Source organism: Triticum aestivum, chromosome 5A, assembly GCF_018294505.1.
Source record: "Triticum aestivum cultivar Chinese Spring chromosome 5A, IWGSC CS RefSeq v2.1, whole genome shotgun sequence".
In the NCBI taxonomy this organism is placed as follows: domain Eukaryota; kingdom Viridiplantae; phylum Streptophyta; class Magnoliopsida; order Poales; family Poaceae; genus Triticum; species Triticum aestivum.
Window position 1 is genome coordinate 337,793,745 of NC_057806.1, and position 25,030 is coordinate 337,818,774.

A 25,030-nucleotide genomic window follows, 5' to 3' on the forward strand; every position below is an offset into this window, starting at 1 on the left:
GACACACTCAAATACTTCCTGAAGAGCAAAGGCTTCATACCTGGTTCCCTAGATCCCACTCTTTTCACGAAGACATATGATGGTGAACTGTTTGTGTGCCAAATATATGTGGATGACATTATCTTCGGCTGCACCAATCAGAAGTTCAGTGAAGAGTTTGGTATATGACGCAAGAGCAATATCAGATGTCCATGATGGGGGAGCTAAAGTTCTTCCTTGGTCTTCAAATATGACAACAACGCAATGGCATCTTCATATCTCAAGAGAAGTATCTCAAAGATTGCCTGAAGAAGTTCGGTATGCAAGACAGCAAAGGCTTCACAACACCAATGCCAGCCAAACATCATCTGGGTCCTGACGACAATGGTAAAGAGTTAGATCAAAAGGTATACCGCTCCATGATTGGTTCTTTACTTTATCTATGTGCATCTAGGCTAGATATTATGCTTAGTGTTTGCATGTGTGCTCGATTTCAAGCGGCACCAAAGGAGTCGCATCAGTTAGCTGTGAAGCGAATTCTTCGATATTTGGCTCACACCCCAACTCTAGGATTATGGTATCCAAAGGGCTCAGAGTTTGATCTGGTTGGATTCTCGGATGCTGATTATGCTGGTGACAAAGTTGATCGCAAGTCTACATCAGGCACATGTCACTTTCTGGGACGATCACTTGTATGTTGGTCTTCAAAGAAGCAGAACTGTGTATCTCTCTCCACTGTTGAATCTGAATACATTGCTGCTGGATCTTGCTGCGCTCAGCTTCTGTGGATGAAGCAAACACTCAAGGACTATGGCATTCATCTGAAGCAAGTGCCACTTTACTGCGACAATGAAAGTGCCATCAAGATTGCTAACAACCCAGTTCAGCACTCGAAGACAAAGCACATTGAAATTCGTCATCACTTTCTCAGAGATCATGTTGTGAAGGAAGACATTGATATCATACACGTCAACACTAAAGAGCAATTGGCAGATATCTTCACCAAGCCCTTGGATGAGAAGAGGTTTTGCAAGTTACGGTGTGAGCTAAATATCCTGGAATCCTCAAATGTCCTGTGATCATGCACACATCCTAACCAACTCTATCAACAACTCATGAAAAGCTTTCCTATGATTATGTTCAAAGGAAGCAAGATCTTGAGAAATTGAGAGCGGTTCATGAAGATCTTCAAACGGAAAACGAGTCACTTCGCGCCAAACAAATCAGTCTCGCTCAGGAAGGATTTGAACCACCATGTCTTAAATGCATTGAGCATGATAATGCTACCTCTGTTGCTGAATGTTCTACTACTACTGCTGTTGCAATATCTTCAACTGTTGATGCGGTAACTAACCCCTCTGTTGAGGATACCACCGCTATTGCTGATGAGAATGCTAGGTTGAAGACATTGCTTGAAACAGGGATGTACAAAAGTCTTAAAGGGCATCAGACGCTATGTGATGTCCTGAAAAAGCAGATTCTGAACCGAAACCCTAGGAAAGAGGGTGTAGGGTTCGTAAGGAAAATGAATGCAGATGGCTCTTACTGGGAACCTGAGCAGTACCCCAAAACCATGTGGGTTGCTGCAAAGGAACCTTCAGCAGATCCATCCAATCTATCTGGCTTCACTTGTGCTAACCCCATTATCATTGATGAATCCTTTGATGCAAACTATATACTGTTTAAGAATCAGAATGGTGAAGTGTTTGCCAGGTACATTGGTACTAACTGCAGGAATGGACCACCTATGAAGAAGATCTGGGTTCCGAAAAAGTGTCTGGAGAGTCTTCCTGTGAATGTCATCATGACACCTCACGTGAAGAAGACAAACCTCAGATCAAAGGCTTCATACGGTCCAAAGGCTTCATACAGACAGAGGACTCACCTGATTCATACTAACGCAAATGGTTTGCAGGAAAATCATACTCAGGCATATGAATATGAGAGCAGTTCATCAAACCGCCATGTTCATAAGACCAAGAACTATTCTGCGTATTCTTATGAGTACTATTGCCCGCCTGCAAGACTGTTTGCTAAGGCTTCAAAGCCAAAATTCTCAGATGCTGCACTTAGACTTATTGCTTCTAAGCCACCCTTGAAGATGTGGGTGGCTAAGAAAGCTTAACTCTCTTTTGCAGGGAAAGGTCTCCATCAGAAAACCAAAATCGTCTGACACTATCGCTAGGGACCTTAAACATCTTGTAGGGCGCAAGATCAAATGCCCAAATGGTCTTACTATGTACTTCGTACCTGAATCGCTTGCTACTCTCCCTATTAGTCCTAACTTGGATCTAAGTTTTCATAACCCACTGGTTCGTCAAATGTTTTTGCTTCACAATGCTCTTGGTGAAGCCTATCCCCCTAACTGCACTGTAGGGTACGACACCAACGTCTTTAGAATGGATTATTGACAGTGGGTGTACAAATCACATGACTGGCAAAAGAAGTCTTCTTATGGACTCAACCTTACGTCCATCCGACAAGAGCCACATCACATTTGCTGACACTGGTAAAAGTAAGGTATTGGGTCTAGGTAGAGTTGCAATCTCAAGGGATCAACACATGGATAAAGTCATGCTTGTTGAATCCCTTGGCTTCAACTTAATGTCTGTCTCAATGCTTTGCGATTTGAACATGATCGTAATGTTTGGAAAATATCGTTGCCTTGTACTAATGGAATCTGACAAGTCTCTAGTGTTTGAAGGGTATCGAAAAGATGATTTGTACGTGGTAGATTTCTCAGCAGGGCCACAACTTGCAGTATGTCTTCTAGCAAAGGCTTCAGAATGCTGGCTCTAGCATCGGAGGCTTGGACATGCTGGCATGAGGAACCTCCACACCCTTACGAAGAAGAAGCATGTCATAGGCATCGAGGGCATCAAGTTCAAGAAAGACCACTTATGCGGTGCCTGTGAAGCAGGGAAGATGACGAGGGCCAAACATCCCTCGAAGAAAATCATGACTACTACTCAACCCTTCGAACTGCTTCACATGGATCTTTTTGGTCCCACTCCTTACTCAACTCTAACTACTACTGCTTGCCTCTATGGCTTTGTTATTGTTGATGATTATTCTATATATACTTGGGTGCACATAATCCTTTACAAGACTGAAGTGCAGGATGTCTTCAGACGCTTTGCCAATCGAGCTATGAACAATTTTGGCGCCAAGATAAAGCACATCAGAAGTGACAATGGCACTGAATTCAAGAACACTGGCCTTGATACATATCTTGATACCTTGGGCATCACACATGAATTCTCAGCCCCGTACACGCCACAACAGAATGGCGTCGTCGAACGCAAGAATAGAACACTAATTGAGATGGCCAGAACGATGCTAGATGAATACAAGACCCCAAGAAAATTCTGGCCTGAAGCCATTGATACTGCATGCCAAAATCAATCGTGTTTATCTTCACAAGCTACTGAACAAGACATCTTATGAGCTCCTTACTAGCAAAAAGCCAAATGTCAGTTACTTAAGAGTATTTGGCGCAAGGTGCTGGATCAAGGACCCACATCACACCTCAAAATTTGCACCAAAAGCACATGAGGGTTTTATGCTTGGATATGGAAAGGATTCACACTCCTACAGAGTCTTCAATCTCTTTCATTACAAAGTGGTTGAAACAATGGATGTGCGGTTCGATGAGACCAACGGCTCACAAAGAGAGCAGCTGCCAAGTGTGCTAGATGAAGTTCCATCCAGTGAATCAATCAAGCTAATGGGAACTGGAGAAATTATACCTTCTGAAGCTCATCCCGAAGAAGAACTTATCATTTCAGCACCTGATCAACATGAAGACAATGCTCAGCCTGAAGACATTCCTTCCAACAACGACAATGAACAGCAAGAGCAAAGTCTTCGCCCTGTACATCCTCGCGTTGCCAATGAAGTGCAGATTGAAAGAATAATTGATAGCATCAATGCACCTGGTCCACTCACTCGTTCAAGGGCAACTCAGCTAGCAAATTTCTGTGGGCACTTCGCATTCGTCTCAATATCAGAACCCAAGAAAGTTGAAGAAGCCTTCATGGAACCTGAATGGATTCAAGCTATGCAAGAAGAGCTTCAACAGTTTGAGCTAAATAATGTATGGGAACTGGTTAAGCGTCCTGATCCACGGAAGCACAATATAATAGGCACCAAATGGATATACCGCAACAAGCAAGATGAGCATGGTCAAGTTGTCAGAAACAAAGCTCGTCTCGTTGCTCAAGGATATACTCAAGTGGAAGGCATTGACTTCGATGAAACATTTGCTCCTGTGGCTAGACTTGAAGCCATACGCATACTGCTGGCCTATGCAAATCATCATAACATACTTCTATATCAAATGGATGTGAAGAGTGCCTTTCTCAATGGCAAGATTGAAGAAGAAGTGTATGTTGCACAACCGCCTGGCTTTGAAAATCCAAAACATCCTGACATGGTATACAAGCTCAACAAGGCACTGTATGGCCTCAAACAAGCCCCTAGGGCCTGGTATGACACACTCAAATACTTCCTGAAGAGCAAAGGCTTCATACCTGGTTCCCTAGATCCCACTCTTTTCACGAAGACATATGATGGTGAACTGTTTGTGTGCCAAATATATGTGGATGACATTATCTTCGGCTGCACCAATCAGAAGTACAGTGAAGAGTTTGGATATATGATGCAAGAGCAATATCAGATGTCCATGATGGGGGAGCTGAAGTTCTTCCTTGGTCTTCAAATACGACAACAACGCAATGGCATCTTCATATCTCAAGAGAAGTATCTCAAAGATTGCCTGAAGAAGTTCGGTATGCAAGACTGCAAAGGCTTCACAACACCAATGCCAGCCAAACATCATCTGGGTCCTGACGACAATGGTAAAGAGTTCGATCAAAAGGTATACCGCTCCATGATTGGTTCTTTACTTTATCTATGTGCATCTAGGCCAGATATTATGCTTAGTGTTTGCATGTGTGCTCGATTTCAAGCGGCACCAAAGGAGTCGCATCACTTAGCTGTGAAGCGAATTCTTCGATATTTGGCTCACACCCCAACTCTAGGATTATGGTATCCAAAGGGCTCAGAGTTTGATCTGGTTGGATTCTCGGATGCTGATTATGCTGGTGACAAAGTTGATCGCAAGTCTACATCAGGCACATGTCACTTTCTGGGACGATCACTTGTATGTTGGTCTTCAAAGAAGCAGAACTGTGTATCTCTCTCCACTGCTGAATCTGAATACATTGCTGCTGGATCTTGCTGCGCTCAGCTTCTGTGGATGAAGCAAACACTCAAGGACTATGGCATTCATCTGAAGCAAGTGCCACTTTACTGCGACAACGAAAGTGCCATCAAGATTGCCAACAACCCAGTTCAGCACTCGAAGACAAAGCACATTGAAATTCGTCATCACTTTCTCAGAGATCATGTTGTGAAGGAAGACATTGATATCATACACGTCAACACTGAAGAGCAATTGGCAGATATCTTCACCAAGCCCTTGGATGAGAAGAGGTTTTGCAAGTTACGGTGTGAGCTAAATATCCTGGAATCCTCAAATGTCCTGTGATCAGGCACACATCCTAACCCTTATGCATATTGATGACTTAGATGTGCAACACACGAAGTTAAGTATATCTTCAATCAATGAAGACATACATTCTAAGTGTGAATACATTAATGTGGAATTTGACTTCGGAGCGACACGATAATTGTGCGCCGTGTCTGGGTCTAATACTTCCTATACAGTGGGTAACGCCACCACCAAACGTTCTATTTTGAAGTGTTTCACTCATGGAATTACCTTGCAATGTCTTCACATTTGGTTTGGCTTCGAACTCAACATATTTTCATGATTATCTTCCTATGTTGATTATATATATATATATATATATATATATATATATATGCTAGTGTTCTGTCCTCTACAGCATTCACTTATAGCTATGTCTTCGTGTTGAATCTTTTGAACTAAGTGAATGTGATCGGACCCCAACTTCTCTATGCTTTCTATCTCAAACTCTATCTCTCCAAGTCATATGCATTCTATTGAAACTGTCGAATGTCTTCTCTGCGTCCGTGTCAGCAGAAGATACAGAGACAACCATTAAGTCCGTTTTCAATGCTCATTCCTACACATGAAATCCGGAGAAGTAGGAACGACCACCCGACAATCCAGGCGTGCGTGGGACGTGGACCAAACCCCAAAATTCCGCATACTGGCCACATGTTCCTCAGATGCGAATCGCCAGGGGCACCTATGTAATAGCACAGTGCCGCCCCTGTGCCTATAAATACACACTCACAGCGGTCATTATCTCTTCTTCCACCCTCGCACGAACCCTAGCGCCACCGCTAGCTCTCGACGACGCCGGCGACGAAGCGCTTCGCTGCCGCAACCTCTCCGACGCCGTCTTCACGCCGACCGCGGACATCGTCCTCTCCGCCGTCGCCGTAGGTGTCCTCCGTCGCCAAGTTAGGGCACGGAAGAGTGAACTGCTCGACCTCATCTCCCACTCCATCCAGCAGTTCTTAGTGTGGTAAATAAAACTCCCTTTTTACAGCACCGTTGATCCTATTGATCTGTCACTTTCTACCACAAGCAGTTTCTGTTCACACAAGCTAGATCTCTCTCATACTTCATCTCATAACATGCCTAGTATATTCACTTGTGCTTCACAAAGTAGTTAGATTCCTCACTTGTACTGATATGTGGATTCGTACAAATCTGGAACCAACTTCTTATCTATGAGTGAATGTCTTCGCACGATGAGGTCAATGTCTTCTAAACTGATTTATCTTCAAAATCTTCTGAGAATGCATATGACCTCTTCCCCTTCCCTCGCACCTTAATGCTGTCAGAGGTACATGTCCGTGGGAGAATCCTTTGGTTCTCATAGTCTGCATTCATTTGCAGAATTCCTACAACATCACATAAATTCTCCCGAAGCCAGTTCCTGTTGGTCCAGCAAACGAAAACCTTTGAAGCCTTTGAACGTCTTGAAGCCTTTCAAGTTAAAGTTTATGGCTTCAGAAAAGGAAGCAAGGAAGGGTGGCAGAAAGCGTCATGGTGAGACCTCCAGAGATCTGCTAGATGAACTCTCAGAAATGTACAAGACAGATCCTGAAGAGGATTACAGTCAGCGCAAGACCCGAATCCAATGGATTCGAAGATATTGGGCAGAACAATGGTTCAAATACAGATTTGTGACCCAGGAGTATGCTGAGAAAAACGCCATCAAGAGACCGTGGGGAGACATCCTATTCAAGAATCTTCTACCCAGGTCTAGAGATGAAGCCATTGCTCAAGGCTTCTATCCATGCATGGTCCGTGGAGCACAGCCTGCTGATGCACACTCGTCATCACTGCTATGGTGTCGTGACGACAATCCGTTCAAGCGCAACTTCCAGTTCGCTCAAAACTCTGCGAAGCAGAACAAGAAGACTTTTGGGTTAGACTTCAACCCTGGTCCCTCATCTCCAAGGGCAGATGGCACACGACATGCAGAACCCAATGTCATCGGTCCTTTCGCCAACCTTGAAGGCCTCATCACATACATCTTGGTTCAAGGGACTGCAGTGAATGAGCCTGCGGCTGACATTGAGTCTGATGACGCGCCTGCAGTGCTGAAGCCAAAGCAGTTGAAGAAGCCAAAAGCTTCAAAGCCAGCCCCTTCACCAAAAATCTCAAGGGCGAAGCCATTGGCAACTGCACCTCCTGAAGACAGTGTGCAGTCTGAAGATTTATCACGCGTCTCCAAGCCCCAGAAGGCCAAGATGCCTCTGTCTCACACTGGCAAAGAGCTAACAGCTACTGCCATCCTGCGCAATGACGACATTGATCTGTCAAGTGATGAAGATCTTGCAGATGACACTCTTGAGCAACTCATCAAGAGCAAAGAAGAAGCAGAAATCTTCAATGATCTGCCTCTCTTTGATGTCACCATCATCCACAACTTCATTGACGAGTGGTTTGACACACCAAACATCAGCTTTGAAGATCTGCATCTACCTATTGGCCTAAGTGTCGCCTTCCAAGGCACCATTGCTTCAGAACTTGCTATTGCGCAGCGCATTGTTGAACTAAAGCAGAAGATTGACTATGAAAAGGCTCAATTCAAGAAGCATATGGCCAAGCTCAGCGTGCAAGAAGTGAAGAACTTCAAGACAATGATGCACGAGCTCAAGGAAGCCTTTGTGAAGAAGCGTGCAGAAGCTCAGGGTTCGCGTGAGCACATGAAGACTCTGGCTGACAGATGTGTGCAAGCCTATAATGAGGCTGAGAAGCGCAAAGCACTTGGGCGTCCTGGCATCGACCCCAGGATGGTCGCAAAGAAGAAGAAGAAGCCTGCTACGGCTGAATCTGATGCACCAAGGCAAGAAGCAGTTCCGATTGTCTTCCCAACAAGAATGACTGGCTCGAAGCCAAAGAGCCGGTCAACAGCTTCAGAGCTCAAGAAGACACGAACTGCTGAGGCTGAAGCCAGGAAGAGGAAACACTCTGAAGCCTCTCCTACTGCCCCCACCAAGAAAAAGAGAAAGACCAAGAAAGCTCGGGCTGCTCCCACAGAGCCCTTGATAGTTGAACCCATTTCTATGGTTCATCCTGACGCAGAACGTCAACTGACAGTTCATGAGCCTGCTTCCACAGAGGCTCCTGAAGCTGATGACATTCCAGCAGCTGATCCCATCGCCGCTGAAGACATTGGTCATCATGACAATGTAGAAGATGATGCAGTCCTTCCTCAGTTTGAAAACAGCGAACTCATCAGCATTGGTCGTCCACTGACGCCACTTGCACAGGATGCTTCATGGGTGGATCGCCCACAAGAGGAAGAAGACTATGAGGCCCAGCCCACTCCAACTCCACATGCGTCGTCTGCGTTCCGCAGGCTTCGCAAAGGTCCAAGGCCTCAAGTCTCTGTTGAAGACATTCCGGCTGCATCAGCCGCAGAAGAAGAAGTACCACAAGATCCCACTCCCTTGTTCCACCAAAAAGCAGTTCTCCAGGAGAACGTGCCTGTGACCGACCCTCCAGCTAGTCAAGTGGAGGATGAAAATCTTGAGGCTGCCACAAACACCAATGAAGCTAATGTGGAGCCCTCCCCAGCAAAAGCTTCAGAAGACAGCGAAGCCACTGATCCCGCCACTTCTGCTCCTGAGTCTGCTACCGGTCCCCAATTGAACTATCATGTTGAGCACAGGCCTCAAGTCCAGAAGCCAATCCCAAGACTGCCAAGGTTTCCAGGTCCTGCATCAGCACCTGGCTCCTTTAACATCAATGGCTTCAGGGCAGACAACACGTTCTTCAATAGCTCCAGGAACCCCTACTCAAGGGAAAGGATATCATCTGATCGGTTCTGGAGCTATCCTCAGCGAAGCTATTACTCTTGCATACTTTACAACCAAGGTCACATCTTCCCACACAAGCGCCTTGATGTTGAAGCTATAGCTGGTCTGCCCTGTCTACAAGAAGCGTTGGATTGCTTCAAGCAAGTGGGTCTGCTGCAGTTTGTTACTGATGAAGAGCATTGGAATGAAGAGCTGCTGCTACAATTCTATGCCACACTTCACATCAAAGGGTATAGCAGAGATCCGAAGACTTGGGTCCTGGAGTGGATGACTGGCAACGTTCATCACGAAGCCAATGCATTTGACATCATTGAGCTCACTGGCTTGCCCACTCCCAGCGATCTCTTCGAGCAAGGCTGTCAGCTGCATGCTGAAGCTATTGAGAGCATCTTTGAGCGGCCAGAACCTGATATGAGTCAAATGCTCAGCATGATGAAGCCATTGCCCCAAGATGCTGCTTATCCCATAGAGTTCTTCGTTGAAGACCTTGAGTACCTGCCCAGAACCATCTATCACATCATCAGGCGAACTCTCTGGCCTATCAAAGGGCACTCTCCAAATGCTAAGCTTCAGGGTGCAATGAAGACTTTGGTCTTCTATATACTTCATGGCAAATGCTTCAATGCACAGGACTTCTTCATACACCAACTTGCTGCATCAGGCATTGATCTGTTTGGTTTGAAGTTCTATGCCCCTTGGGTCATGCGGCTGATCAAGCTACACTCCGCCATCTCGTATCAGCCCTCAGCCCGCAACCATCGGATCTTCTTGCCTGACGTGGACATGTCTACTGAAGCCATATATTCTGAGCCTGCCAAGCAACCTCTAAGTCTTCAGAATGCAGAACATCAGAGTTTTACTCAGAATGTTGAAGGCGTTGAAGCAGTTTCTCGGGTGTATCCTTTGGCTGGCACTACACGTGCACCACACCCTGCTGCAACTGAAGCCATTGATAGTGCCACTGCTCCAAGACCCAAGAAGCGTACTCGTGTTCTCAACGACCGAGAGCTTCTTGTGGCTCTACATCAGAAACAAGATAGGCATCATGACTGGCTGAAGCGTCAGATGAAAAGCCTCTTGGTGGATGTTAATCGCACTTGCAATCTTGCCACCAAGAATGCTTTCGTTGCCCATGAAACCTGTCGCCGCACATGGAAAGGGCTAACGATGATGCTTTCTGAAGCTGATCTTCAAGAGGATGGCTTCACTGAGAGATTCAAGTTTGACTCCACACCTCCTCGAAGGGCTGTGCTGCTAGGAACTCCATCCCTTGAAGACTCTGAGTTCTCTTCCTCTGCTGCCACAGTCACTGCCAAAATTATTGAGGAAGAAGATGATGCTACTTCACCGCCACCTCCTACAGCACCTCCAAGCTCTTCTGCACCGCCAAACAACACCAACAACCCTACTACTTCACCTACTCCTCATGGGAACAAGTAGAAGCTCTATGTCTTCAAACCTTTTTGGTCATTACTGACAAAAGGGGGAGAAGCATATGAGATTGATAGTCTTCAAGCGGGTTCATATGGGCGGGTGCCTTATATTTTGCTTCGTGCTTACAACTCTTGTTTTTTGCTACATTTGGTTCTTATGAGTTGTAACACTTAAACTAGATGGTCGTCTGCTACTTATTTGCCACCTTGTTTTGCGAAGATAAATTCTGCATGTGCGACGATAAATTCCGCACATAACTCATTCTGCAGACGTCCATTTTCCATTATGCATGGCATTATCTTCATATACTTTCACATGCATAGTGGATTGTCATCATAAGTTGAAGTGGATCTCCACAAGTACCACCTGCCATGTGCATTTGCATTCCAAAAGCAAATTAACTTATATGCACATCTTCAGGGGGAGCCCTTGCAACTTATGAAGACAATTCCTTATTCTTTACAATTTCACAGATTATATTCCCCGTTGAAAACTTCAACTAGTTTGTCATCAATCACCAAAAAGGGGGAGATTGTAAGTGCATCTAGTGCCACCCCTAGTTGGTTTTGGAGTATTGACGACAAACCTAGTTGAGGGACTAATGTGTTTGTGAGAATTGCAGGATAACACAGGTAGAAGTCCCTCATTGATTCGGTTTTACTACCAGAGATGACACCTAAAACTTTATGAAGACATTGAAGTCAAAGGTGGTATATGAAGATATTCACATTGAAGACTATGACAAGAGAAGACACGATATGAAGCCTATGGAGCTCGAAGACTTAGATCTTTCGTAGTTCTTTTTCTTTTGTGTTGAGTCATAGGAACCACCGTACTATTAAGTGGGGTCCAAGAGAACCAGTCAGAATGACTGAAGTGATGCCCAAACCAAAAACCTATGTCTTCGAGTGAAGACTATGAGAGCGAATCTTGTCCAGAGTCGGACAAGTCAGCCTTGCTTGTAGCCCAAGTAAAGTTGCTGTGTGAGTTTGAAATCTGACCGTTGGGACACGTGTGAGTTCCTTAGTGACCCAGGGTCATTTCGGACAAATCAGGTCGGGTTGCCAAGTGGCTATAAATAGCCCACCCCCTACAACCATAAACGGTTGGCTGCTCAGATTGAAAGTATGGCTTTTGTCGTTTGAGAGCAACCCACCTCGATGCCTTTGAGAGAGAATTCCCTGCGAGGATAAAGCCCTAACCACCAGAGCCGGAGAGAATTGGGCATCACTTAAGTCTTCTTGTCTGTGTGATCGGATGACTTATTACACTTGAGGACTGTGCATCCTCCAGCCGGTTAGGCGTCACGTTCTGAGCATCCAAAAGACATTGTGGATTGCCGGTGAACGAAGTCTGCGAAGGTTTGGGAGTCTACCTTGAAGACTTACCAGAGTGATTGGGCGAGGCCTATGTGACCTTAGCTCAAGGAGAATACGGTGAGGACTGGGTGTCCTGAGCTGCGTGTTCAGGACTGGGTGTCCGGGACTGTGTGTCCTAAGGTTTAAATACCTAGCCGCTGCAACCAGACGTACAGTTGTCACAGCAACTGGAACTGGTCCAACAAATCATTGTCTTCAACGAGTCACTGGTTTCATCTTCACTTCACTTTACTTACTGTTACTCCTTGTGAAATCATTGTATGTTTGTTCTATCATTTGTCTTCACTGAGCGACTGTGTGTTCTGTTTGGCTTCATAATATCTTCCTACCTGATCCTTACTACCTAGCTGCTATTAGTCTTTGTGCTTTCACTTCATTGAATACTTGACTATGGTTTGCCTAGTGTAGCCTACCTTCCGCTGCATGGTAATAGGTTTAATTTTTATCGTTTGTCTTCAAAACTCCCATGTTTTGAAGACTTTCATAAAAATCGCCTATTCACCCCCCCTCTAGTCGATATAACACACTTTCACTATCTGTTACCACTTATTTAAGTACTTGCAGAGAATACCTTGCTGAAAACCGCTAATCATTTCCTTCTGCTCCTCGTTGGGTTCGACACTCTTACTTATCGAAAGGACTATGATATATCCCCTATACTTGTGGGTCATCAAGACTCTTTTCTGGCACCATTGCCGGGGAGTGTAGCGCCTTTGGTAGGTGGAATTTGGTAAGGAAAAATTTATATAGTGTGCTGAAATTTACTGTCACTTGCTACTATGGAAAGTAATTCTCCGAGGGCTTGTTCGGGGTATCTTCACCCGGTCCAGTAGAGCAAAGAGTTGCCCCTCAACCTACTGAACCTATTGAAAATGAAACTCCTTTTGAATTTCCTTCGGGTATGATGGAAAAAGAGCTAGCTAACATTTTTACAGGAGATGGAACAAAGCATCCTGATGAGCACTTAATATATGTGGATGAAGTTTGTGGATTATTTAAGCTTGCAGGTATACCCGATGATGTTGCTAAGAAGAAGGTCTTCCCTTTATCTTTTAAGGGAGACACATTGATATGGTATAGGCTATGTGATGATATGAGATCATGGGACTATAAAGATTGAAGTTGGAATTTCATCAAAAGTATTACCCTATGCATCTTGTTCATCGTGATAGCAATTATATATATAATTTCTGGCCTCGCGAAGGAGAAAGCATCGCTCAAGCTTGGGGAGGCTTAAATCAATGTTATATTCATGCCCCAATCATGAGCTCTCGAGAGAAATAATTATGCAAAGTTTTTATGCTCGGCTTTCTCATAATAATCAAACCACGCTCGATACTTCTTGTGCTGGCTCTTTTATGATGAAGACTATTGAATTCAGATGGAATTTATTGGATAGAATTAAACACAACTCTGAAGATTGGGACCTCGACGAAGGTAAGGAGTCAGGTAGGACACCTAAGTTTGATTGTGTTAAATCTTTTATGGACACCGATATTTTCCGTAAGTTTAGCACTAAATATGGACTTGACTCTGAGATAGTAGCTTCTTTCTGTGAATCTTTTGCTACTTATGTTGATCTCCCTAAGGAGAAGTGGTTTAAATATCATCCTCCCATAGAAGTAAAAGTAGCTACACCTGGTAAAGTTGAAAAAAAGACTGTCACTTATAATGATCCTATTGTTCCTACTTCTTATGTTAAGAAACCACCTTTCCCTGTTAGAATAAAGGATCATGCTAAAGCTTCAACTGTTGTTCGTAAAAGCAATATTAGAACTTATACACCTCCTGAGCAAGTTAAAGTAGAACCTAATATTGCTATTGTTAAAGATCTCTTGTCTGATAATATAGATGGGCATGTTATTCAGTTCGAAGGTGAAACTGCTAGAATTGCTAAACCTTGTGCTAAAGATAAACATAGACCTGTGGTAGGCGTGCCTGTTATTTCTGTTAAAATAGGAGATCATTGTTATCATGGCCTATGTGATATGGGTGCTAGTGCTAGTTCAATACCTATTGACTTATACAAAGAAATTATGCATGACATTGCACCTGTTGAGCTAGAAGAAATTGATGTTACTATTAAACTTGCTAATAGAGATACTATTTCACCAATTGGAATTGTTAGAGATGTTGAAGTCTTGTGTGGGAAAAGTAAATATCCTGCTGCTTTTCTTGTTCTTGGTTCCCCACAAGATAGTTTTTGTCCCATTATATTTGGTAGACCCTTCTTAAATACTATCAATGCTACCATGGATTGCACAAAGAATGTTGTTACTGTTGGCTTGGATGATATGGTTCATGAGTTTAATTTCTCTAAACTTAGTAAACAACATCATGAGGAAGAATTACCTAGTAAGGATGAAATTATTGGTCTTGCTTCTATTGCCGTACCTCCAAGTGATGCTTTACCATGAAAATGATATGTTCATGAATGAAAGAAGGGAAATAGATGAAGTGTTCTTTAAACAGGAACCTATTCTGCAACACAACTTGCCTATTGAAATTTTAGGGGATCCTCCTCCACCCAAGGGTGATCCTGTGCTTGAGCTTAAACCTTTGCCTGATAATCGTAAATATGCTTATCTTGATGAAATGAAGATATATCCTGTTATTATTAGTGCTAACCTTTCAGAGCATGAAGAAGAAAGATTATTGAAAACTCTAAAGAAGCATCTTGCTGCTATTGGATATACTCTTGATGATCTTAAGGGCATTAGTCCCACTCTATGTCAACATAAAATAAATTTGGAAGCAGATGCCAAACCAGTTCGTGATCCTCAACGACGTCTGAATCCTAAAATGAAAGAAGTGGTAAGAAAAGAAATACTAAAGCATCTGGAGGCAGGTATAATCTATCCCGTTGCTGATAGTGAGTGGGTAAGTCCTGTCCATTGTGTCCCTAAGAAGGGAGGTATTACTGTTGTTCCTAATGATAAATATGAATTGATTCCACAAAGAATTATCACATGTTATAGGATGGTAATTGATTTCCGCAAATTAAATAAAGCTACTAAGAAAGATCATTACCCCTTACCTTTTATTGATCAAATGCTAGAAATATTATGCAAACATACACACTATTTCTTTCTAGATGGTTATTCTGGTTTCTCTCAAATACCTGTGTCGGCTAGAGATCAATCAAAGACTACTTTTACATGCCCTTTTGGTACTTTTGCTTATAGACATATGCCTTTTGGTTTATGTAATGCACCTGCTACCTTTCAAAGATGCATGATGGCTATATTCTCTGACTTTTGTGAAAAGATTTGTGAGGTTTTCATGGACGATTTTTCCATCTATGGTTCCTCTTTTGATGATTGCTTGAGCAATCTTGATCGAGTTTTGTAGAGATGTGAAGAAACTAATCTTGTCTTGAATTGGGAAAAGTGCCACTTTATGGTTAATGAAGGTATTGTCTTGGGGCACAAAGTTTCTGAAAGAGGTATTGAAGTTGATAAAGCCAAGGTCGATGCTATTGAAAAGATGCCATGTCCCAAGGACATCAAAGGTATAAGAAGTTTCCTTGGTCACGCCGGATTTTACAGGAGGTTCATTAAGGACTTCTCAAAAATTTCTTGGCCTCTGACTAATTTATTGCAAAAAGATATACCATTTGTCTTTGATGATGATTGTGTAGAAGCATTTGAAATACTTAAGAAAGCATTAGTCTCTGCACTGTTGTTCAACCACTTGATTGGAATTTACCCTTTGAAATTATGTGTGATGCTAGTGATTATTTGTAGGTGCTGTTCTAGGGCAAAGAGTTGATAAGAAATTAAATGTTATTCATTATGCTAGTAAGACTCTAGACAATGCTCAAAGAAATTATGATACTACTGAAAAAGAGCTTTTAGCAGTTGTATTTGCTTGTGATAAGTTCAGATCTTATATTGTTGATTCTAAAGTAACTATTCACACTGATCATGCTGCTATTAAATACCTTATGGAAAAGAAAGATGCTAAACCTAGACTTATTAGATGGGTTCTCTTGCTACAAGAATTTGATTTGCATATTGTTGATAGAAAGGGAGCTGAGAACCCCATTGCAGATAACTTGTCTAGGTTAGAGAATGTTCTTGATGACCCACTACCTATTAATGATAGCTTTCCTGATGAACAATTAAATGTTATAAGTACTTCTCGTAGTACTCCATGGTATGCTGATTATGCTAATTATATTGTTGCTAAGTTTATACCACCTAGCTTCACATACCAGCAAAAGAAAAAGTTTTTCTATGTTTAAGACATTACTTTTGGGATGACCCACATCTTTATAAAGAAGAAGTAGATGGTGTTATTAGATGTTGTGTACCTGAGCATGAACAGGAACATATCCTACGCAAGTGTCATTCCGAGGATTATGGAGGACACCACGCTGGAGATAGAACTGCACATAAGGTATTGCAATCTGGTTTTTATTGGCCTACTCTCTTCAGGGATGCTCGTAAGTTTCTTTTGTCTTGTGATGAATGTCAAAGAATTGGTAATATTAGTAGAGGTCAAGAAATGCCTATGAATTATTCTCTTGTTATTGAACCGTTTGATGTTTGGGACTTTGATTATATGGGACCTTTTCCTGCCTCTAATGGATACACACATATTTTAGTTGCTGTTGATCACGTTACTAAGTGGGTAGAAGCTATTCCAACTAGTAGTGCTGATCATAACACTTCTATTAAAATGCTTAAGGAAGTTATTTTCCCGAGGTTTGGAGTCCCTAGATATTTAATGACTGATGGTGGTTCACACTTTATTCATGGTGCTTTCCGTAAAATGCTTGCTAAGTATGATGTTAATCATAGAATTGCATCTCCTTATCACCCATAGTCTAGTGGTCAAGTAGAGTTGAGCAATAGAGAGCTCAAATTAATTTTCCAAAAGACTGTTAATAGGTCTAGGAAGAACTGCATACAAAAATCCTATGGGTATGTCTCCGTATAAAATGGTTTATGGAAAAGCATGTCACTTACCTCTCGAACTAGAACATAAGGCATATTGGGCTATTAAAGAGCTCAACTATGATTTTAAACTTGCCAGTGAGAAGAGGTTATTTGATATTAGCTCACTTGATGAATGGAGAACCCAAGCTTATCAAAATGCCAAGTTGTTTAAAGAAAAAGTTAAAAGATGGCATGACAAAAGGATACAAAAGCGTGAGTTTAATATAGGTGATTATGTATTGCTATACAACTCTCGTTTAAGATTTTTTGCAGGAAAACTTCTCTCTAAATGGGAAGGCCCCAATGTTATCGAGGAGGTCTATCGTTCCGGTGCCATAAAAATCAACAACTTCGAGGGCACAAATCCGAAGGTGGTAAACGGTCAAAGAATTAAACATTATATCTCAAGTAATCCCATAAATGTTGAAACCAATATTATTGAAACCGTAACCCCGGAGGAATACATAAGGGACACTTTCCGGAACGTTTCAGACTCTGAAAAGGAATAGGTATGTGGTACGGTAAGTAAGATGACTCCAAAACAATTTTAAAGGCAATATTTCTCCGTTTTGGAATATTTAGAAAAATAGAAAAATAAGTAGCAGTACGGGAAGGACACGAGGGCCCCACGAGGGTGGTGGGCGCGCCCTACCCCCCTGGGCGCGCCCCCTACCTCGTGAGCACCTCGTGTGCCTTCCGGACTCCGTTTTCTTGCACGATACGTATTTTGGTTGGCAAAAATTCATTATATAATCTCCCGGGGGTTTTGACTCCTGTATCACGCAAAAATCTCCTGTCTTTGTTTCGAGCTGTTTTTCTGACATATCTAGATTATCATGACATCCCCAAGTGCTTCCAAGGACAAGTTCTTCGAGAAGGTCATCAACCCTTACCTCGCAGAGGTGCTGCGACACCCTCAAGCCATTGAGATGCATGATGGGTTGTTGCACATCCGCGATGTTGAGGGACCAAAGGGAATCGAAAGCATGGAGACGAGGCTCGAAACAATGGAGCAACAAGTTTTCAAGTGCCAGGGGATGGTGGAGCATGGAATCAACGCTAGCCGCACGATGCTCGTGGAGTTCACTAACAACTACAAGCCGGATGCCAAGAACACCGAGGAGGCCATCTTCAAGCTATATGAGAAGATCGAGCACCTCCAAGCCCAAATCTATGACCTGCATAACCAAAACTGTGAGTATGAATATAGATTCAAAAGAATGAGTTTGGCTGCAGATTCGAGGATTCCAGAGACTCGATCATCCTTCTATGATGGTGAACATAATGCCTTGGAAGATGGATGACAAGCCTGCATCATCAACAACACCTCCACCTTCTTCACCAACCAAGGAGATATAATCACATGGGTATGGGCACTCCCCTTGGCAACTGCCAAGCTTGGGGGAGGTGCCCCGGTATCGTACCACAATCACAACTCCTATCTTTACCGTTTTTCATAGTTCGATCCTATTAGTAGTGTCTTGATCTAGTAGAATAAAGTTTATGGCATGATCTAGTTTTGAGTTTGCTTTATGATCTCTCTTTGTAATCGAGTCTGTGAGCTATATATAATAAAGATTAGTGTTGAGTCAAGGGCTTGATTATTTTGTCATGATCTTGGATGAATAAAAGAAAGGGAAAAAGAATAAAAAGAAACAAAAAGTTCATATTCATCTTATTGAGAGTAATGACTTCACATAGGAAGAGTATGATGATTAAAAGTTGTTGGGAGTTGGTAGACATAGCTTTGGTCATTGTTGCAATTAATAGGAAGTAATAAGGAAAGAGAGGTTTTCACATATAGATATATTATCATTGACATCTTTTTATGATTGGGAGCACTCATTAAAATATGACATGCTAAAGGGTTGATGTTGGACAAGGAAGACAATGTAATGAGTTATGTCTTTCTTATATCTGATATAAAGTATGTTGTCATGGATCCTCCTAGTTGTTGAGCTTGCCTTTCCCCCTCATGCTAGCCAAATTCCCAGCACCAAGTAGAAATACTACTTGTGCTTCCAAATACCCTTAAATCAGTTTTGCCATGAGAGTCCACCATATCTACCTATGGATTGAGTAAGATCCTTCAAGTAAGTTGTCATTGGTGCAAAGCAATAAAAATTGCTCTAAATATGTATGATTAATTGGTGTGGGAGAAATAAGCTTTATATGATCTTGTGATGTGGAAGTAATAAAAGAAACGGACTTCATAATAAAGGTTCATATCACAAGGGGAAATATAAAGTGATGTTCTTTCGCATTCAGATTTTGTGCATTCAACCATAAAAGCGCATGGCAACCTCTGCTTCCCTCTGCGAATGGCCTATCTTTTATCATTATCTTCTACCTTATGCAAGAGTCATGGTGATCTTCACCTTTTCTTTTTCATCTTATCCTTTGGCAAGCTCAGCATGTTGGAAAGAACATGATATATCTAATTGGATGTAGGGGAGCATGAACCATTATTGTTGACATTACCCTTGAGGTAAAAGGTTGTGGGACAGAACTATAAGCCCCTATCTTTCTCTGTGTCCGATTAAAACTCTGTAACCACAAGTATTGCGTGAGTGCTAGCAATTATGGAGGACTAAATGATAGTTGAGTATGTGGACTTGCTTTTTAGCTCTGACATAGACTCTTTCTGATGTTATGATAAATTGCAATTGCTTCAACGACTGAGATTATAGTTTGTCGGAGCCCAATAAGGTTTATGATTTATACTTTTGCATTGTGAATAGATCATCACTCTAACATAAGTAATCATATGACAAAATCTATATATGTTGCTGTTATGAGAAAAATCATGATGCCTTCATGTCCGTATTTTATTTTTTATCAACGCCTCTACCTCTAAACATGAGGGCATATTTATTGTTATCGGCTTTTCGCTTGAGGACAAGCGAGGTCTAAGCTTGGGGGAGTTGATACGTCCATTTTGCATCATGCTTTTACATCGATATTTATTGGATGATGGACTGTTATTTCACTTTATGTCACAATACTTATGGCTATTCTCTCTTATTTTATAAGGTTTACATAAGGAGGGAGAATGCCGACAGCTGGAATTCTGGGCTGGAAAAGGAGCAAATATTAGAGACCTATTCTGCGCAACTCCGAAAGTCCTGAAACTCCACGGAACATCTTAAAATAAATAAAGAAAAATCCTCACCAAAGATGAAGGCCAGGGGGCCCACACCCTGCTCACGAGGGTGGGGGGTGCGCCCCCCCTAGGGCGCGCCCCCTACCTTGTGGGCCCCCTGGTGGCTCTCCGACGTCCATCTTCTCCTATATGAAGTCTCTCGATGAGAAAAAAAAGGAGGAACTTTTCGGGACGAAACTCCACCGCCACGAGGCGGAACCTTGGCGGATCCAATCTAGAGCTCCGGCAGAGCTGTTCTACCGGGGAAACTTCCCTCTCGGAGGGGGAAATCATCACCATCGTCATCACCAACGCTCCTCTCATCGGGGAGGGCAATCTCCATCAACATCTTCACCAGCACCATCTCATATCCAAACCCTAGCTCATCTCTTGTATCCAATTCTTGTCTCAAAGTACGGGATTGGTGCTAGTAGGTTGCTAGTAGTGTTGATTACTCCTTGTAGTTGATGCTAGTTGGTTTATTTGGTGGAAGATCATATGTTCAGATCCTATATGCATATTATTACCCATCTGATTATGAACATGAATATGCTTTGTGAGTAATTACGTTTGTTCCTAAGGACAAGGGAGAAGTCTTGCTATTAGTAGTCATGTGAATTTGGTATTCGTTTGATATCTTGATAAGATGTATGTTGTCTAGCCTCTAGTGGTGTTATGTGAACGTCGACTACATAACACTTCACCATTATTTGGGCCTAGAGGAAGGCATTAGGAAGTAATAAGTAGATGATGGGTTGCTAGAGTGACAGAAGCTTAAACCGTAGTTTATGCGTTGCTTTGTAAGGGGCTAATTTGGATCCACATGTTTCATGCTATGGTTAGGTTTACCTTATGTCAGGACCCCGATTCGAAGTGACATTGATCTAGCCGGTAACACCTCATATCACTTTGCGGCCTCACGCACGGTATTCCTATGAGTGTCGCCTTACCATGGCCGGAGACCATTTGCGCCTTTTGGCTCATGTATATGATAGTGTCGCTAGCATCCATATGACAAAGAACCCGGGCCGACATGGCTAGTCGTGAACCCAAAGTGGCACCAACCTATGGGGACATGCATACATGAATCACATCGAGCATGTCGGTCAGCAGCGTGTGAATCCGGGCTGTAGCACTGGGCTAACAGGACTCCGGGAACCCGGGCTGTAGCAGGCTAGGCAGGACTTCGGATGTCACCGCGTGACATTTCCCCGAAGGGACAGACACATGAACGAAGTGATACACATGCCGGCCAGTCAAGTGTCCTGAGTAGTAGTGCTGGGCTAGCAGGACTTCGGTGAACCGGGCTGTAGCAGACTACTATGGCTCATGGAAGCACTAGACTACCTTTCCCCATAAGAGAGGCTGCCAAGGATAAACAATTAGATTGTCGAATCCCACACATACCAAGCATTTCAATCATACACACAATATGCTCGATATGTGTAAATACAACATGGCATCACAACATAACTCTATGACTCAAGTATTTATTCAATAGGCTCCGAGGAGCGAGATATTACAAACATGGGTCTCATGACCCAACATTTAAAGCATACAATTCAAGCACATGCGGAAGCTTAACATGTCTGAGTACAGACATCTATAAATGAAAAAGGCTTAGAAGCCTGACTATCTACCAGATCCTGCCGAGGGCACAAGATCGTAGCTGAGGTATCAGGCTAAACGTCGAAGTCCACACGGAACTACTAGCGAGACTGGCGTCTCTCTGCAAAACATAAATTAAGCAAACATGAGTACAAATGTACTCAGCAAGACTTACATTAGAACTAACTACATATGCATCGGTATCAACAAGGGGGTGGTGGAGTTTAACTGCAGCAAGCCAGCTTTGACTTAGTGGCTAACCTGAACTACGACTGGAAGCAACTCTTTTGAGGTGGCGCACACGAGTCCACATATTCACCATTCAATACACCACTATGGATCCCCTCCCGTCTCCCTACGAGAAGGCCATCCATAGCAATCACACTTATCTTGCGAGTTTTAGAGTATCCACTTCAAGTTATCTATGAACTGTATAGGCAACCAAGTAGTCCTTTACCGCAGACGCGGCTATTCGAATAGATGATGTTAACCCTGCAGGGGTGTACATCTTCATACAAGCTCTCACCACTTATCGTTGTTTACACGACATGTACTCGGCAACCTTCAAGAGGAAGCCCAACGAGGGTGTCGGCCACGGCCTACCTAAACACTCAAGAGTCTAGTCCAGGTTTATCGCCTATCCAGGTTCCATCCGCAGGGAGTCCGGCCGAGGTTTCCACATACGGCCCCGAACGACGTGTACAGGGTTCCCAAGACACCAAACGGACGACTTGGTACACCGTGACATGGTGTATCTACCGCATCATAGCCCACCCCTAGGGTCAGCGCTACACACAGCCGCCAACACATATCCTATAAACACCAGAAACTAGTTGCAACTCCTAGACAGAGAACTAGGGTGGTTAAGAAGCCGAGAGGGTCCATTGGATTCGGGCCCAATGCATGGTAATAGCTGGTTCTTTAATCACACATACAGATCTCGGTGCTTAAGGACTGTTCCAATGAAACAACCCACCATGTACTCCTACATGGCCTCTCATTGATACCTTTACCAAATCGTGTTCAACACACTTAGCTCACACACAGTAGGACATGTTCACAACTTTCCAATTCATCCCCGATGAATCAGACCTGACACAACTCTAGGCAATAGCAGGCATGACAAACAAGCATGAATGAGTAGGCACATCAGGGCTCAAACAACTCCTACTCAGGGTAGTGGGTTTCATCGATTTACTGTGGCAATGACAGGTCATGCAGAGGAAAGGGTTCAACTACCGCAGCATGTAACAGTTGAATCGTTGTTGTCCTAATGCAGTAAAATAGAGCAGGAGCGAGAGAGTGGGATTGTATCAGAATGAACAAGGGGTTTTTGCTTGCCTGGCACTTCTGAAGATAGTATAACTCTTCATCGGTGTCATCGAACTCATTGTCGAAACACGTCTACTGAGAGGGGACAATTACCGGCAAAGGAACATAAACAACATTCAATTAATGCAATGCACAAGCAAATGAATGATATGACATATTAAGGTACTGAATTGAGCTAATGCAACAGCAAGTCATTTTAATTGAAGCGGAATTCAAACTACATCAAATTCCAACTCCAAACCTATTTTTCAAATTTACCTTAATCATGTTTTATCCTAATCAGTGGAGTTAACTTGCTTAAATATGCATGAACATGGCATAAACATATTCTTTGGATTTTTTTGATCAATTTTCATATATAAATTATTTCCATTGGAGTTATAGATTATTTTCTATGATTTTTTGAAGTTTTAACTATTTTCTAGAATTTCCTGGTTATTGAATATGCCAAAAAAGCTTTATGGCGTCAGCAAGGTCAACCAGCAGGTCAACTGACCCGGCCTAGGTCAAACCTAACTTGTCGGGCCCACTGGTCAGTGACAGAGGCACTAATCCCGCGTTGACTCATGCTTTGACTCGACGCGGGGCCCACTGTCAGTGGCTGTGGGGTGGTTAGCTGGCAGGGATTAGTGCTAATGATGGCCACGTTGGTAGTCGCCGGAGTTCGGCCGATGGTGACCAAAACCACGGCGGCAACTCACCGGATTTGCGCTACGAGCGGCGGCTGGACGCGCGGAGACCACCAGAAGGTAGCCCGCGCCCGACCACGTCTAGCAGAGTGATCGGGAGGCCTCGGGGTCGCTGGTAACGACGACAACGAGCACAGAGGTGGCGGCCGGAGTTAGGCCACGATGAACACGGGGATGTGGTGGACGGCAGGAGCAGTGGGTGTGGGTTTTGGGCTTCTGGCATTGCTCTGAGCACAGTGGTCTGCTTGGTTGCGGCTCGAGGTGACAGTGGCCACGGCAGCGACATGGCTGGGCGGCGGTGAGCTTCGGGCACAGCGGCGCTAGCGCTAGGGGACGTGCAAGGTGACGGGGAAAGGGGCGAACAGAAGAGCAGCTCACAGAGGACTCACAGAGAAGCCCAGCGGGGTCGGGGAAGCGTCAGAGGCGGCGAATCGAAGGGCGGCGGCGAATCGAAGGTCGGGGCAGAGGACGACGACGAGCTCAATGGCGATGTTTCAGGAATCCCGCGAGCGCATGCTTCGTGTTGGTGATCCACGGCGTCGAGGCGAGCCCATTGGACAAAGTAGAGGACGAGGGGAGCTTGGTGGACGCGGTGGCAGTGAACGACGGCGACGGAGCACTCTCGGGCATCCTCGGGGAGAGGGCTAGAGGAGAGGGAGCGAGTTCCAGGGTGAAGGGAAAGGCAGAGGGGGATGTGGGGCACCTCCCAGGCGACGCGGATGGGCATGGGGACGCTCGGGAGGTGGCAAGCAGGAGGTGGCCCTCGCCTGCTGTGCGTGCGCCAAGCACACTGCACACTGGCGGGAGGAAGGGGATGACTGGCATGTTGCCTGGTGGGCTGGGCCGCCAGCAACAGTGCCAGGCCACAGGTGAGTGGGCTCTTGGTAGGCCTCTGCTCTATTTTATTTCTGTTTTGTTTTGTTTTGTTTTTATTTATTCATTTTGCCACTGATTCAAAATTCAAAATAAATTCAAAACAGGGCAAAACCTTCTGAATATTTTTATGTTGCCATTATGGACTTTTTCCAGAGGCACATAAATAATTCCAGGGCCTTTTGAATTATATTCTATAAAAATGAATATAATCCAAAAATCAAATACTTATTGATTTAATTTCAAAGTCCCAAAATAATTCCTTCAAAAATGTTCACTATTTTTGGTTTGGTCTCCAAGCCTTTCCAAAATTATCAA